Genomic DNA, 13,975 nt, shown 5'->3' with positions numbered 1-13,975 from the left:
CTGTAAAAGTTGTTCAAATATGATCAAGAGATCCCAGGAAAAGGACCACACACCCCGTTACAGAGGAAGGCAAAACCCCTGTATACCAATCTGACCATGGGGTAAAATTGCTTCCTTACCCTAAATATGTTGATCAGTCTGATCCTCAGCAGACGGGCAAGACCCCCTAGCCAGGAACCCTTGGGTTTAATTCCCAGCAGGAGCACTAGCACCCCCCACAGTTAAAATCACCAGCCTTGGCTGCAGCCAACACCCAATGCCTCTGGGGAAGGCTTAAAAAACCCTGAGACGTAGAATTGCAAACATCTAACATAGATAGCAAGGAGATTCCTCTGAGCCATCCAGAAGGGGTGTTCAATCAAAAATTCTTGCTTGTTCTAATGAGACTCTTCCCTGGGTTCATCAAAAGAGGGTAAATTCTAGGAAAGAGCAGGAGAATTTCTCTTCAAAAATACCAAAGCTTTTCTCTCTCTACTACTAGAAATATTTGATGACAAACTAAAGCAAAAAAATATTCATTTTGAGGCACAAAACAAAGGTATCTTAGTCAAGCAACTGATTAATATAAGGCTTCTATAAGTACAAAAACAGTCTCACATATGGCCGTAATTATAACACTCTACCCTGGATGACAGTAGATAAAAGAACTATTTAAATTATTCAAATGTTCAAATGGGTAAGATGCTTTTCTTGGTATATTCTAATGCAATTATACGCTACAATATTTGCTGCCTACTTAATTATTACTGGTTTTAATTAGACCTACCTGTTGCATTTATTTGGCAATACTCAAAGACAATTGGCTATACTGCTAAACAATGTCTGCCAAATAGACCTGAATTAACTTACCTTCATAATTTGTCAGTATTCTCTCTAAATAGTTATTCATGAGTGTGAACACAATTATTTACCAGAGTCAAAACAAAAGCATGCTTGTACTGTACTGCCTTGCAGAGAAGCACATTAAATATTGAAGATTTTAGTCCATTATTCCATGCCACAGTCTATACAGAAATCATTTTTACCAGTGGTACTAGTTTTCCTTAGAGAGCACATCAAAAAAGACCTTTCATTCCTTTGCAGATACTGTAGATAACATTAAAACCGAGCCTTTGCTAAATCAAACAGAAAGAAATTTTACTAGAAAAAATAAGTGAGATTGCCAACAATCCTGAGAAAGGTCCCAAGGAAAAGAAGTCAGAATAAAAGAAGCTGCGAAAGTTTATGAGGATAAACACTGATGACAGGTGGAGTAGAGGCTGAAATTTGAACTCCAAAGTAACTGCAAATAAAGATTTGTTACAGATGGTTTTAATATGACCTAACACTAGGATGCCAGCTACAGTATCACTTTTTACTGTAGGCTGGACAAAACTAATAATACAGTTATGGAAACATGTTACACTAAAGCAGATACATAAGGAACAAAAGCCCTCCAATGTACAAAAGCCCTCCAATGTAGTGTTCTCTAAGGAGAGCAAGATAGGATTAATAAAATGCTGAGGGAAAAAGGCATACTTGGAGAAGATACCCATGCTCATTTTAAGCAGGTAAAATTAAATCAATTGGGTATATGTGAAAAATCATGGAAATGTTCAGTCTTGGCATGTGTTTAATTTGTGTCAGGGGGCTTTTGATCTTAGAAAATGGTTCTTCTTTATTTTTTAAAGACTATATTTTGCAAATGGATTTTTTAAAAGTCAGCCTAGCTAAAAGAATGCCTAAGCTGACAATATTAGCATTAGTAGTTATAATTGTTTCACAGCGACTTTTCAGAAGGGAGCGTTTGGCCATTTTTCAACTATTAACAATTTCTATTCTATTTAGTGCACCAAGAGTCCATTTCTTTCAAAACGGTTTGAATTATGCGTGATCTCACCCTCCCTCTCTTGGCATGAATTATCTCATATACTGAAGTGAACACGTTGAGAAAAGAAACAAGGTAAAAATTAGACACAATTTCCCTTTGTTAGGTCTAATTGTCTTACTGACTGCTTGTCCCCATACAGCAAGGTTTGTTGTATCTGAACTCTGACTATAGGAATATTGCTCACCCTACAGGAGATGTTGACAGATGACTGAATAAGTGACGGGGAGGAGGGACACAGATCACATTCTCTCTCAAGGGCTCTGTGCTTGCAATGTCGCAGGGACAGAAAGTCAGAAAGTTGCCCTGGAAAGGCAAAGAAACAAAGAAATTGCCACAATGGATCCAGGCAGAGAGGTCAATCACCAGGCATCCCACCTCCAAGACAGACAAGCACCTAAACTTGCAAGTAGCAATAATGGAACAATTTACCCTCCACAGAAGTGTCATCCTAAGGCCCATTAGTCAGAGGTGGTTTATGTCCTAAAGCCTTGAGTTTTATACCAAACCTCTTGAATGCACTGCAAAGTGCCAGGATGCCAGTCTCATCTTAGACTATCATCCATCTATTGCATGCTGCTCCCAACAGTGGTCATGCTGGAAGTGCAGGGGTTGACCCCAATGACAGAGCCCCAAGCCCCACTCTAATTACAGGGAATTGCCTCCCTTCATTCTACATTTAAGAAAAGAAGATAGTCCTGTACTTCCAGTGAAGTTAAAACAAGTATAGTATAGGACAGATAATGTTGGCAGTCTTTGTGGAGAACTCTTGAAGGCAGCATAGGAGTAGGCAGCCATGCTCCCATGAGGGACCACTATAAACTGACGGAAGAGTTGAGAAGTGATACAAGTGAAGCACAGGTGTTGGACTGAAGGACAAAACTGCAATCAGGGGCTACTGCGATGTTTGGCATGGTAAATGTACAAATGAGTTACACACCCATAAGAGGAGAAATGCTACACAGAGCCTTTTCCAGAGGAGTGACCACACCTGAACAGATTGATCTAGTCCAGTAATCTCTCTGTCAGCAGACAATGTCAGCTGATGTAGAAAAAAGGTGGAAATCACCACAGAGCATCTGGAAAATACTGGTGTTTAAATATTATATTATGGACAAGACAGGTAGCATTTGCCTCTTCTTAAGGGAGCCTGGCAGTTTTATAAGAGCCTATTTAAACGTGATCCTATAAGAACTTTAGTCATTTGGACCAATATTTTATACACTGGGTTACTGCCTTAGGTTGAATTTGATTGAAAAATTTCCTCTGAAGTGGTTCAACCATTTTCAATAATGAGGCCGGAATAAAATGCACTGTTTTCTCCATATTAAAAGAGAGAGAAAATACAAGAAAAGAAAATGGGATCCCCACTACTGTGAAGAAAATACGTGACATTTAGCAGTGTGCGCAGAGGTGGCCTTTATGTCAGGGACATGCATTTTGCTCCCCTAAAGTGTATGTGTATTTTAGGGACCAGTCCAGAGACAATCTCAGACAGTAATTTAGTTGTGACAACAGGCAAAATGCAACTATACCCCAAGTAACTCCAGCTTACATTTACTTTGGTACTACATCACTACGTTGCAGGTAATGCGCCCCGATTCAGCAACCACCCCTTACGTGCAAGCATTAAGTTTGAGGAGACTGGTAGGTACATAGAATCAGTCTTGGTTATTCCTATGTTATTTGAATACTCACTAATAAAATCCCCAGTGTTCACATATTGAGCTCCATGTGAAACCTGGGATGGGTTTTACAGACAGTTTTTCTGGTTGTTCTGAAGTTGGAGGACGGGCTACACTGCTAGGTCAACCTGTCAGATTTTTTGCACAAGAATTTCCTGAGTCCCACAGATATCAACTGGTGTCACTGTGCCTGTATAAATAGCCTTTTCCTTCCTCCCACACTCAGTGATATCACTCAGAGATGATGGACGAAGGGGAGGAAGACACTTCCCCTACTTTCACCCTGAATTCATTATCTTTGCAGCTGAGCCCACTGAGATAAGTAACTAGAGAAAAGGGCCCTTTTCAGGAAAGTTATGAAGCTCTTGCTTGTGTGCACTTTGCTTCCTCCTCCCCACTCCCTCCCAAACTTCTGGACTCTCCATCTTATTTCAACACCGCAGTCCAATTGAAATTGCCTCATCTTAGTCTAGACTTTGAACATATCACACAGCTGGCACGTCAAACCATTTTTGTAAGGATTCAAGACAACGAGCCTTCTGCATCTCAATTCTAGGAAGATCTTGTTTCTTCACACCATGGTAAACAGCAGATGTGAGCCAGGGTAGGAAATGCTATAACATTACCAGCTGGCTACATAGAAAAATGTATGCTATATTTTTATTGTTGCTTAAGCTGTTGACCTTTGCAGGTATAAATAAATATTAAAGGTTTATAAAATATTACCTTTTTTGGGGGGGGGTGGTAGTGGGGGGGGGTTCTTTATCTGGGTTTCCAAAAATTTGTGCAAACCCACTAGTCAATTCTGAAAGCCTTTACACACACACACACACACACACACACACATATATATACACACACACACACACACACACTCAAACACTCACTGTGCATTGAAAACAAAATTGAATGAAATAAAATCAATGCAGTCACATATACTGAAATAAATGTAAAACTGGAGTCGCTAATTATTATTATATTATATTAGCCAGACAAACAAGTCAATGCAGCTAACAACAGAATACAGAAGGGAGCTACTGTTTAACAGTAATCTCTATAGCATTTTTCTGATGATAAATATTTATTGTAAGTAAGAAAGAGAACAACAAAAGAAAATCATAGATCAAGACCTACTACTGAGTAGAGAAACAGAAAATGTGAAATGGAAACAAAGCCCCTCACCTGTTGGCCAAGGCTCTGAATCCAGACTGATTACCACTGCTGCCTACTGCTCTGACAACCCACTCAACAGGATCCTTATGGAGAGGTTACATGGAAGAAGCTGGGCAGGTTAGTCATGTAGCCTGGATGGAACAAGGCAAAGAGGAAAAAGCACTAGTCCATTTGGACAGTGGCAAATATTGTTAGTGATTTTCTCTCATCAAGAACACCTGATCAGAACATGCATGGTTCAACAGCCTTCCTAAAACAATGGTTCCAGTAACTTTTCCCTGTATTCATAGAGTCACAGATTGTAAGGCCAGAAAGGACCTTGGCAGATCATCGAGTCCAGCCCCCTGCACCAAGCAGGAAAGAGAACTGGGGGTCAGGTGCCCCAGCAAGGTGACTGTCTAGTCTCCTCTCGAAGATTTCCATGGTAGGTGATTGCACCACCTCTGGAGGGAGCTTATTCCACAGTCTGGACACCCTGACTATGAAGACACGTTTCCTAATGTTGAGCCTGAGTCAGTCTTCCAGGAGTTTGTGGCCATTACTCCTGGTTTTCCCCTTGGCAACAGTTGCTCACTGAGCCCTTGATGTACTCCCCTAGTGTAGCGGTAAGCTGCTACCAAGTCCCCTCTCAGCTTTCTCTCTTTCAGGCTGAAGAGTCCCAGATCCCTCAGCCTTTCCTCATATGGCTTGCAGTGCAAGTCTCTGATCATACGGTGGCTCTTCTTTGGACTCTCTCAAGCTTGTCTATGTCCTTGTTAAAGTGCAGTGCCCAGAACTGGATGCAGTACTCCAGCTGCGGTCTCACCAGTGCTGAGTAGAGCAGAAGAATCACCTCCTTGGTTTTGCTGGAGATTTCTATTTCCAAGAGTGCTGTGATTATTATCTGGGCTATTTTCATCTCACACTCTTATAGTCTTGCCAGGTACATCTGAAAGCTTTAGTGCTGAATAATGAACCCATCCTCTATGGTGAGCGTGCTGAAGGGAATCTGTGAAGTCTTTTCCCCAGACTGGTAAACATGCACACTGGGTTGGTGGTATGCCATAGCTCATAATGCTGAATGGAGTCATCAATAAATGTAACATCAGTAATAATAAAATTTTACCACTCACCTTATGTAACTTTTATTTTATACTCGATTAACTTTTATTACCAGCTCCAAAGAATAAAGGCATTCTTGCTGCTGAGAATTAGAAACAGTGTTTTCGAGGAGAAAAAGAAACCATTCTAATTATTAGGGGCTGCATTCCCTGGTAGCTTTGAAATATCTGGAACAAATACAGTTTAAAACACATATGTATAATTCTAATTCAGCTAGCAGAGAAACAACCTTACCTTTCTTGGGACTTGTCAAGTAACCCCATGCCTTACTAACATGCTGTGCTCTGCTCTTCCCAGGATCAAATTCAAGCTATATATTGAAGAAAGAAATTCCCAAACTCCACATACAAAATAACTCAGTGTGACAGCCACTGATATAGCAGTTATTGCATTTTAATTGCAGCAAAAGAAGATTTATACTGCACACAAGACCTAGCGAGTTCACTAAGACAGATACATTTGAACTGAATACACTTGAAAACTGCTCCACAGGCATATATATTAGTAAATGAAAGAGGAAGCCACACCTTTCTATATTTCCTTTTACTCATTATGCTTATATTTTGAAGCTTATGAATATGAATCATTAAAGCCTACTCTGAGTAACCCATTGTTTGTGAGATGGGACAGTAGTACCCTGGGCCACAAGGACTGAGAAGTCAAGGAACTGTGTGTTTTTAATGTGAGCCCAGTCTTTCCCCCCCTGTTTAGTATAATTTTATACTGGGTGGACATATTTAGGGCCTGAATGGTTTGACAGTAATGATTAATACGGTGCATTAGGAGATTCCAGTGAAAGTATTCAGGAGCAAGCTGTGCAGTTTGGTTCTCATCAGATGGTCAGGACTACAGGCCTATTAAAAACAGCAGGAGAGCTGCAGACTTAATCACAGAGGCTGGGCCCATGGAGGGAAGAAGAGAGAGATACAAAAAAAATATAGAATGAATAGAATGATAGAACGGAGGTACATAAGAATGCAGTTTAAATTACACTCAGTACAACAGTAAAAATTAGCAGGGAGAGAAAAAAATGGAAAAAATAAGGTATGTGTCAGAAAATGACTTCAATATAAAGGCTCTCTCCAAAACCCATGCAGGTAACATTACAAGACCACACTGGAGAAACAACAGTAACACTACAAGCAAGAGTAGCTCTAAACGTCAAACTGTGAAATCTTTAACACATGAAGTAAAATCAAAAGGGAACAAAGAATGAGGTGACAGAGGTAACCAAAAGTAGAACTGATAAGGCCAAGTACTTGGAGGTGAGGGGACATATGGCAAGAGCTTGTGAAAGTAGTTGTTTCAGCTAGTAACATCAGGCCAGGTAAATGGCCCAGCACAGGGAGTCCCCCACCATTGCAGGTGTTTGGATGCACTCCTGGGGGTGGGACATGGGGTCAGAATCATATTTAAGGAGCAGGAAACCTCCCTGCCCTATGTGGACCCAGTGTAGTCCTACACTACCTCCCTGGGAGTCTTGACACTAGTTTAAACTGGAGCAGGGCTGAGACCTCAACCGCCTTCTGACTCCTACTGGGAAAAGGTTGGTAGTAACCTTCTGAGTTGCAAAATTAAATTGCTCAGTGTATAGACAGCTCCTAGTCCTCATCTTGATGCTGAGTTCATAACAGTCTGTTATTAAGCAGACAGGTTGCTGTGTTTCACACCAGTGAGAGCTTTAGCAGGGCACAGAGCTTTGTTTCTACACGCAATGGGCGCGTCTACGTGAGACACTAACACTGCAGTAGAGTAATTCTACTCCGCATTAGTGTGGCTGGCAAAAACCGTGCTAATGTGCTAATATGCAGGAGAATTAATATACTGAGCATTATCATCACATAAAAACCATTCATCTGCGCTAATGCCCAGTAGTGCCAATTACGGCACATTAAGTTAGTTCCTGTAACGTGCCATAATTATGGCTTGTTAATGAATGTATAGACATGCCCAATAAGTAGCAATCATTGAGCCTGGAGGTTGTGGATATATAGTCAGACTTGGTTCTAATAAGCTCAGAAACCATTTTCTGGCTCAATGTTCTTTTTGTCGCCCTGTTTGGTACCCAACAGTACAGAGAAGTCCCAAAGGATGTTGAGACTGCAGAACAGTTCAACAATCAGAAGTCCCCTGGCCCTGACAATGGGGGTCCTTCTGGAAGAGATAAGTAGTTTGAATCCTATGATTCAGGGGTGTACTTGGCAGCCGTGTTGTTCTGAGACAACAAGACATACAAAAAACTAGAACTCTTGGTTCCAAAATGATACCTTTTATTAGATCAACTGGAAAATGGCAAGAAAATTGTCCTTTTCTGCAAGCTTTAGGGATCAAAGTCCCTTTGTCAGGCTCTGGGAAAAGTGTAGATGGTACAAGATGGTAAAAAGTCCCCATAGGTAGGAAATAAACTTCGTTTTTGCACAGAGGGAGCTGAAGATTGAAGTCTGTCCCTCTGGGTCCTTGAGTGTCTTTGTAAGCTGTGTTGAGTAGCTCTTTGATGTGTTGATCAGGTAGAATTCCTTCTCTGGAGGTGTCAGATGGCAGGCAGGGAGGCAAAAAAAACCCCAACAAAACTTCCTTGTTGTTCTGCAATGAAGTTCAAAATCCAAAATCGGCTAAAATTCGGCATCTTCCATGTTTCAGGGGTGTACTTGGTAGCTGTGTTGGTCTGAGACAACCTATGTCCTATTTTCTACCTATGGGGACTTTTTACCATCTTGTACCATATACACTTTTTCCCAGCGCCTGACGAAGGGACTTTGATCCTGAAAGCTTGCAGAAAAGGACAATTTTCTTGCCATTTTCCAGTTGGTCTAATAAAAGGTATCATTTTGGAACCAAGAGTTCTAGTTTTTCCTATGTCTTTTTGTTTCAGACCAACACGGCTACCAAGTACACCCCTGAAACATGGAAGATGCCGAATTTTAGCCGATTTTGGATTTTAAACTTCATTGCAGAACAACACGGAAGTTGCTTTTTTTTTTTGCCTCCCTGCCTGCTATTTGACACCTCCAGGGAAGGAATTCTACCTGATCAACACATCAAAGAACTACTCAACACATCTCATAAAGACACTCCTGGACCCAGAGGGACAGACTTCCATCTTCAGCTCCCTCTGTGCAAAAATGAATTTTATTTCCTACCTATGGGGACTTTTTACCATCTTGTACCATCTACACTTTTCCCAGAGCCTGACAAAGGGACTTTGATCCCGAAAGCTTGCAGAAAAGGACAATTTTCTTGCCATTTTCCAGTCGGTCTAATAAAAAGTATCATTTTGGAACCAAGAGTTCTAGTTTTTTGTATGTCTTCGAATCTTATGACTTTTCCACAACTCATTGCTGCTGGTTCTGATTTCAGCTAGGCACAGGAAAACAAAGGAATGGCATTTGAACTGAAGGAGACGTGGAGGGTCAGCGTTCCCTGCCATATTGACACTTTGGCCTCTTTTATTTCACCAGCCTTTCCAATGCCCTCAGAGAAGAAAAGGAGGTTACAGGGGGTTGGAGAGGACAGGTCTGGGGAACAGCTGAGCCTTCTAGGAAGGTCGGCATGAGAGCCTCTGCAGCTGGAAGGACAGCTGCATGGGTTTGATCCAGGACAGAGGGACTAAGACCTGTTGGGTTGCTTCTTCCAGAACACACTACTCATGTGAAAACTGGTCAAGTCCCAAAGTGGGACTGGAATCCCCGATAAGGTCTCCTACTTATACAGTTTCTCTGCATTAGGCATTTGGAGCCCTATTGGCCAGGGTACCCTTGTAAACAGGAACACATTCTCTTGGATTTTATCAGGCAGCACTAGGTCCAAGGGCACTGAATTACAGGATAAATGACCTATGGTTTTAGTGTTGTGAAATACAATCAGATATGAAAGCCTTTGCAATATGAGCTCACTCACCACTGAAGTGCAATGTCATCACACTCCGTGAAGACGTCAGAAACATTTCCGAAACCTGGCCTAGTCTGAAGTAGAGAGCCTGGTTCTTCAATTAGAACCATGTCTGTTAGAGCATCAAATCAGTGATATGTCTATCTTGGGAAAAATGTAATCTTTCCAAAGTTAGGTCATCATAACTGATTAAAATCCCAGGATAATTCATGCAGTCTTATCCCACTGAAGACCCTGGCACTTAAGTCATGCCCCTCAACATGGGGAAAGGAACCTTGGAGCCACAAGAGATGTCAGCTCTGAGCTACCAAGACGCATGCAAGCTATGGCTAGAAAAGATACAGCTCAAAACTGGCATCTGCTCCAGCTGTCAGGCCCAACTCACCTGAAAATGTAGCTGTTCCGCCCCCTACAGACAGTAGACAAGCTAGTGGGACAGAAAGGGCAGTAGTTAAGAAATGACAGTACCAGCATGGAGCAGCTCCAAGCTTATGCTCACATTTCAGGCACTGCTTCATGATTATACCCATGTTGTGGGAAACTTAGCTTGTGTGCCATGTAAGCAAGCTATAAAACATGTATATGCTAAGTATAAGGGTAAGACTCTGCTGGCCCTTGAGACCAAGTATATGAGAGAGGCAGATTAATAGGCTGTGACACCTTTTATGGGGCCAATTTGTCTATTAAAAAGTTTCACATTACTCACCTGGTCTGCTATAAAGGATGTATGTTCCTGGTGGACACCAGAGGAGGAATTCCTACTACTGGGAGGAGAACGGTGGGCATTTTTAAAGAAAGTAAGTCTGAACTTAGGCACTTAACTACAACTTTAAGACACCCAGGTAAATGGGCTGCTTTTCAACAGCGTGGAGTTCCTAGCAGCTATAACTGAAGCCAATGGCAGATGTTGACTACTTTAGCACTTTTAAAAAGGAAGAGGACTTTTTATGAAAGTCTCTAAATACAGATTTAGAAGTCTATCTTCAGGCCCTCAGGGCATAATTTTTTTGTGCTGCTTTCTCAGGGTAAGGACTCTTGTTTCCTCCCAGTTCCAAACAGCTGTGGCAGCTGAAGTAGCCCTCAGTGTTAAGATGCAAATGGGCAGCTCAGCAAAAGGGAGAGCAGCACAGAGAGAGTCACTACAGAGGGGATCTCCCCTCCCCAGGCCTCTGCTTCTTAAAGCTTAACCTCATCTCTTTGCTTTTGAGGAAGGGGACTTGCAAAACAGCCTGCAACTGTACCGCTGAATTCCTGCTTCAGGAGAATTCTCCTGCAGTAGAATATGGGCTTCTATAGTTTCTTTATTATGGTAGTGCAAGAGGGTGAATTCCTCTACCTTAATTTTTTAGCTGAAAAATTCTATGAGAGGTCAGAATGGATTGTGGGTTCTCCCCATATTAGTTGGAAATACTTCGTCCAGTAAATGCTGAACGACGGAATTTACAGAAAGAGAAAGAAGAAACAAAAGATCCTGAATGCTTTTCCTCTGTTTGCCCAAAGTCAGACATTCTCCTTCATCCAACCAGGAGCCAGAATAGGGCACATGCGAAAACATTTCTTTGCTAACAGGAAGCAGTCATTGAAAAAGAGAAATTTAGAGTGGTTCCACTCTGCAAAGAGGATGATATTTTAAGGACTTCACTGGCCCTTTTGATAGCAACCATCTCTTTTGATAATATCCCTTCCTGGCCTTCCAACTCCCTTAGCCCAGCCCATGCAAGGCTCCAATGGAAAGGGAATGTGTTGGGAGAGCTGCAGTGCTGATCCACAGTCATCCACTAGTTGGTACAATACAATAACGCAGGAACCTCCATTGAGTTTTATATATTCTGGGTTTCACTTAACACTCAAAATGACTGCTCTACCATAATTATATTTTAAAAAATAAACACTGGAAAAAGGGAGGATAAAACCAAAACAGAAAATAGCAAGGCACCTTTAAACAGGGACTTAGACATCCTGTTCGCTATGCCTGATATAAACATTATAATCCATTTCACTTCCTGTTCATGGTGTCTATGGTTAACTTCTGTGTCATATGTGGTGAGCAAAGTGGTAAGAGGCTTTTACTGTACAGCTAAAAAAATGGGGGGAGGGGGGACGGAGAGATATAAGATGCAAATAATGCACAAATCCTGCTTGAAAAAAGCTTTCCTGTGGAGTTTTTAGTAGGCTGGTTTAAACTTTCTAGCATATTTCAAAGTTATTGATATTATTGCTTTCTGTTCAAACTTATGCTGTAAAAAAGCTATAAATTCTGTTAGGCATAGAAAGTTACAAGGCATTAAGGCAGCTCAAAATAAAATAAAAATAATAAGCACAAATGTAAATTGAAAACTGGAATCATTAGGCATGTTTGACCCTTTGTAGGCCAAGAATGAGGTAACACAGGTAAGTCTCCTATGCTCTGCTAGGCAGTGGTATGCTCATACCCAAACCTATTAACATGCCTATTAAACCAATAAGCAACATATTATAATGATAAAAATATAATTATTCCTTAGGTTCTCACCAACCCCACTGAATACAATCAGAGTTTGCCTAAGAAATAGCCTAGACAAAATTTCAATATAAGTATGTACTGTTTGTAAATAGTTAAGGAGTATTGTCTGCACAGATCCCTTAAAGGATTTTAGTTAGGTTCATGAATAAAGAATTAAGATGAGGAAAATTATGCTTTCATTTACACCGGCACAAGGAAGTCAGTGGAGTTGCTTCGGATTTGAATGGTGCAGCAGAATCTGCACCAACCATCAAATACACTGGAGGGGGGACTAAATGTTTCTCTGTTTTGAATATATTTTAAAGATTCAGATTCTGTTGAATGAAGATTAGGTCCAGTCTGAGTTTCAGACAGTTACTTAGATGAGTCTGTATGTACTCTGAATCAGCTTGTCCATCATTAAGCAAGGTTTCTTCATGTACATGTCTGTAGCAACAGGAAGGTAAAACGACTATTCTATGTCCAGGTCTTATTGGAGCAAATTTTTAGCTTTTTACACACATACATTCTTCTGCATTATATAACAACAATAACAACCATAATAATGATGATGACAATGATGATGGTAATAGACATTTCTAAACAGAGAAAAGTATAACCTTGCTTCACAAGTATCCTCAGAAGAGGACTGAGGGAGTTTAACTAACTTGCTCACTGTAGAAGTGATTTTTAAGACCTGAGGAAAGAAAGAAATGTGACTTGGGTCTAATTTAAAAATAGAATACGAGTGGAAGCTCCATATTTTCTGGAGTAAATGGTACATTAATTGTGGGGGACATGGACTTATGACTATATTATTATTTTTTATGGTCTGCCTGTTGACCTCAGAGCCAACCGTCATCTCCAGTACTGCAAAGCAATAAACTACAGCTACTAAATTGGCACTCTCTATGGCAGCCTCAGCAAAAGAGACTGAAGATTGCATGGACCCTTGTAAATGAGTGAGCCTCTAAAGATTTGATTAGCATAAGCAACTAGAAGAGTTTGAATGCTTTCCTGATTCTTAACCAGGCTAACCCAATATTTGGAGTCTTGCTTAGTTTTTATTTTCCAGTTTATAAGGATGTGCCACCAAAATATCTCCTGGACATCAGTCTGAAATAAAATTGAAACTAACAATGGGTGAAGAGTGCTTTTTACCTTGAATACACAACCATTTTTTAAAGAGATACCTTTTGGCCATTTCCATGCCTCACAAACTTTCCCCCAAAACATTAGTTTGGAGCAAAGTGAATTTCAAAGAAAATTTGTTCACAGATAATGAACACTGCATTCACATACGTATGTATCCAAACCAGAAGTGCCTGTGCAGTCACCCAATCACTTAACAGAAACAGTAACATGTGACATATAAACAACACGGCTGGGGTAGTAAGTATAAAGTATGAAATACTTCCAGAGAACTGTTTGCAATAAATCCTTGCAGTATCCACACAAAAGTATTATCAAATTATTTCAAATAATGCATAAATGTAAGGAATTCAAGCCAGCTGGTAGATATTCTGTGATGGGAAAAAACAATGTATGTAAACATACAATTTACAATTATTGGTTCAGGTCTAATGGCAACAGACATTTTGATCGGTGTTAACTCACAATGAACCTTTTCTACAGTAGTGTAGGGATGGAGCTGGGCACCTGGGGCACAGGGCAGCATTGATTTCTAGTTTCCCTGCAATCACAATCATGCAGCTGCCAGCAGCAGCCATTTTATTTCACCTGCCCCGAAGTAGGCGCCCAGGGCAGTTGCCATGTTCG

General features: G+C 40.8%; 1 protein-coding gene across 5 annotated transcripts in view; it reads right to left on the bottom strand.

The window, feature by feature from the left end:
- The window catches only part of PRDM16 (PR/SET domain 16), a 465,190-nt gene that overhangs the window by 104,316 nt on the left and 346,899 nt on the right, over positions 1-13,975 (bottom strand). The gene's annotated exons all lie outside the window — the stretch shown is intronic.

This window comes from Alligator mississippiensis, chromosome 13 (assembly GCF_030867095.1).
Source record: "Alligator mississippiensis isolate rAllMis1 chromosome 13, rAllMis1, whole genome shotgun sequence".
Lineage (NCBI taxonomy): Eukaryota > Metazoa > Chordata > Crocodylia > Alligatoridae > Alligator > Alligator mississippiensis.
The sequence above is the reverse complement of the archived record's forward strand: the minus strand, read 5'-3'. Positions and strand labels throughout refer to the sequence as shown.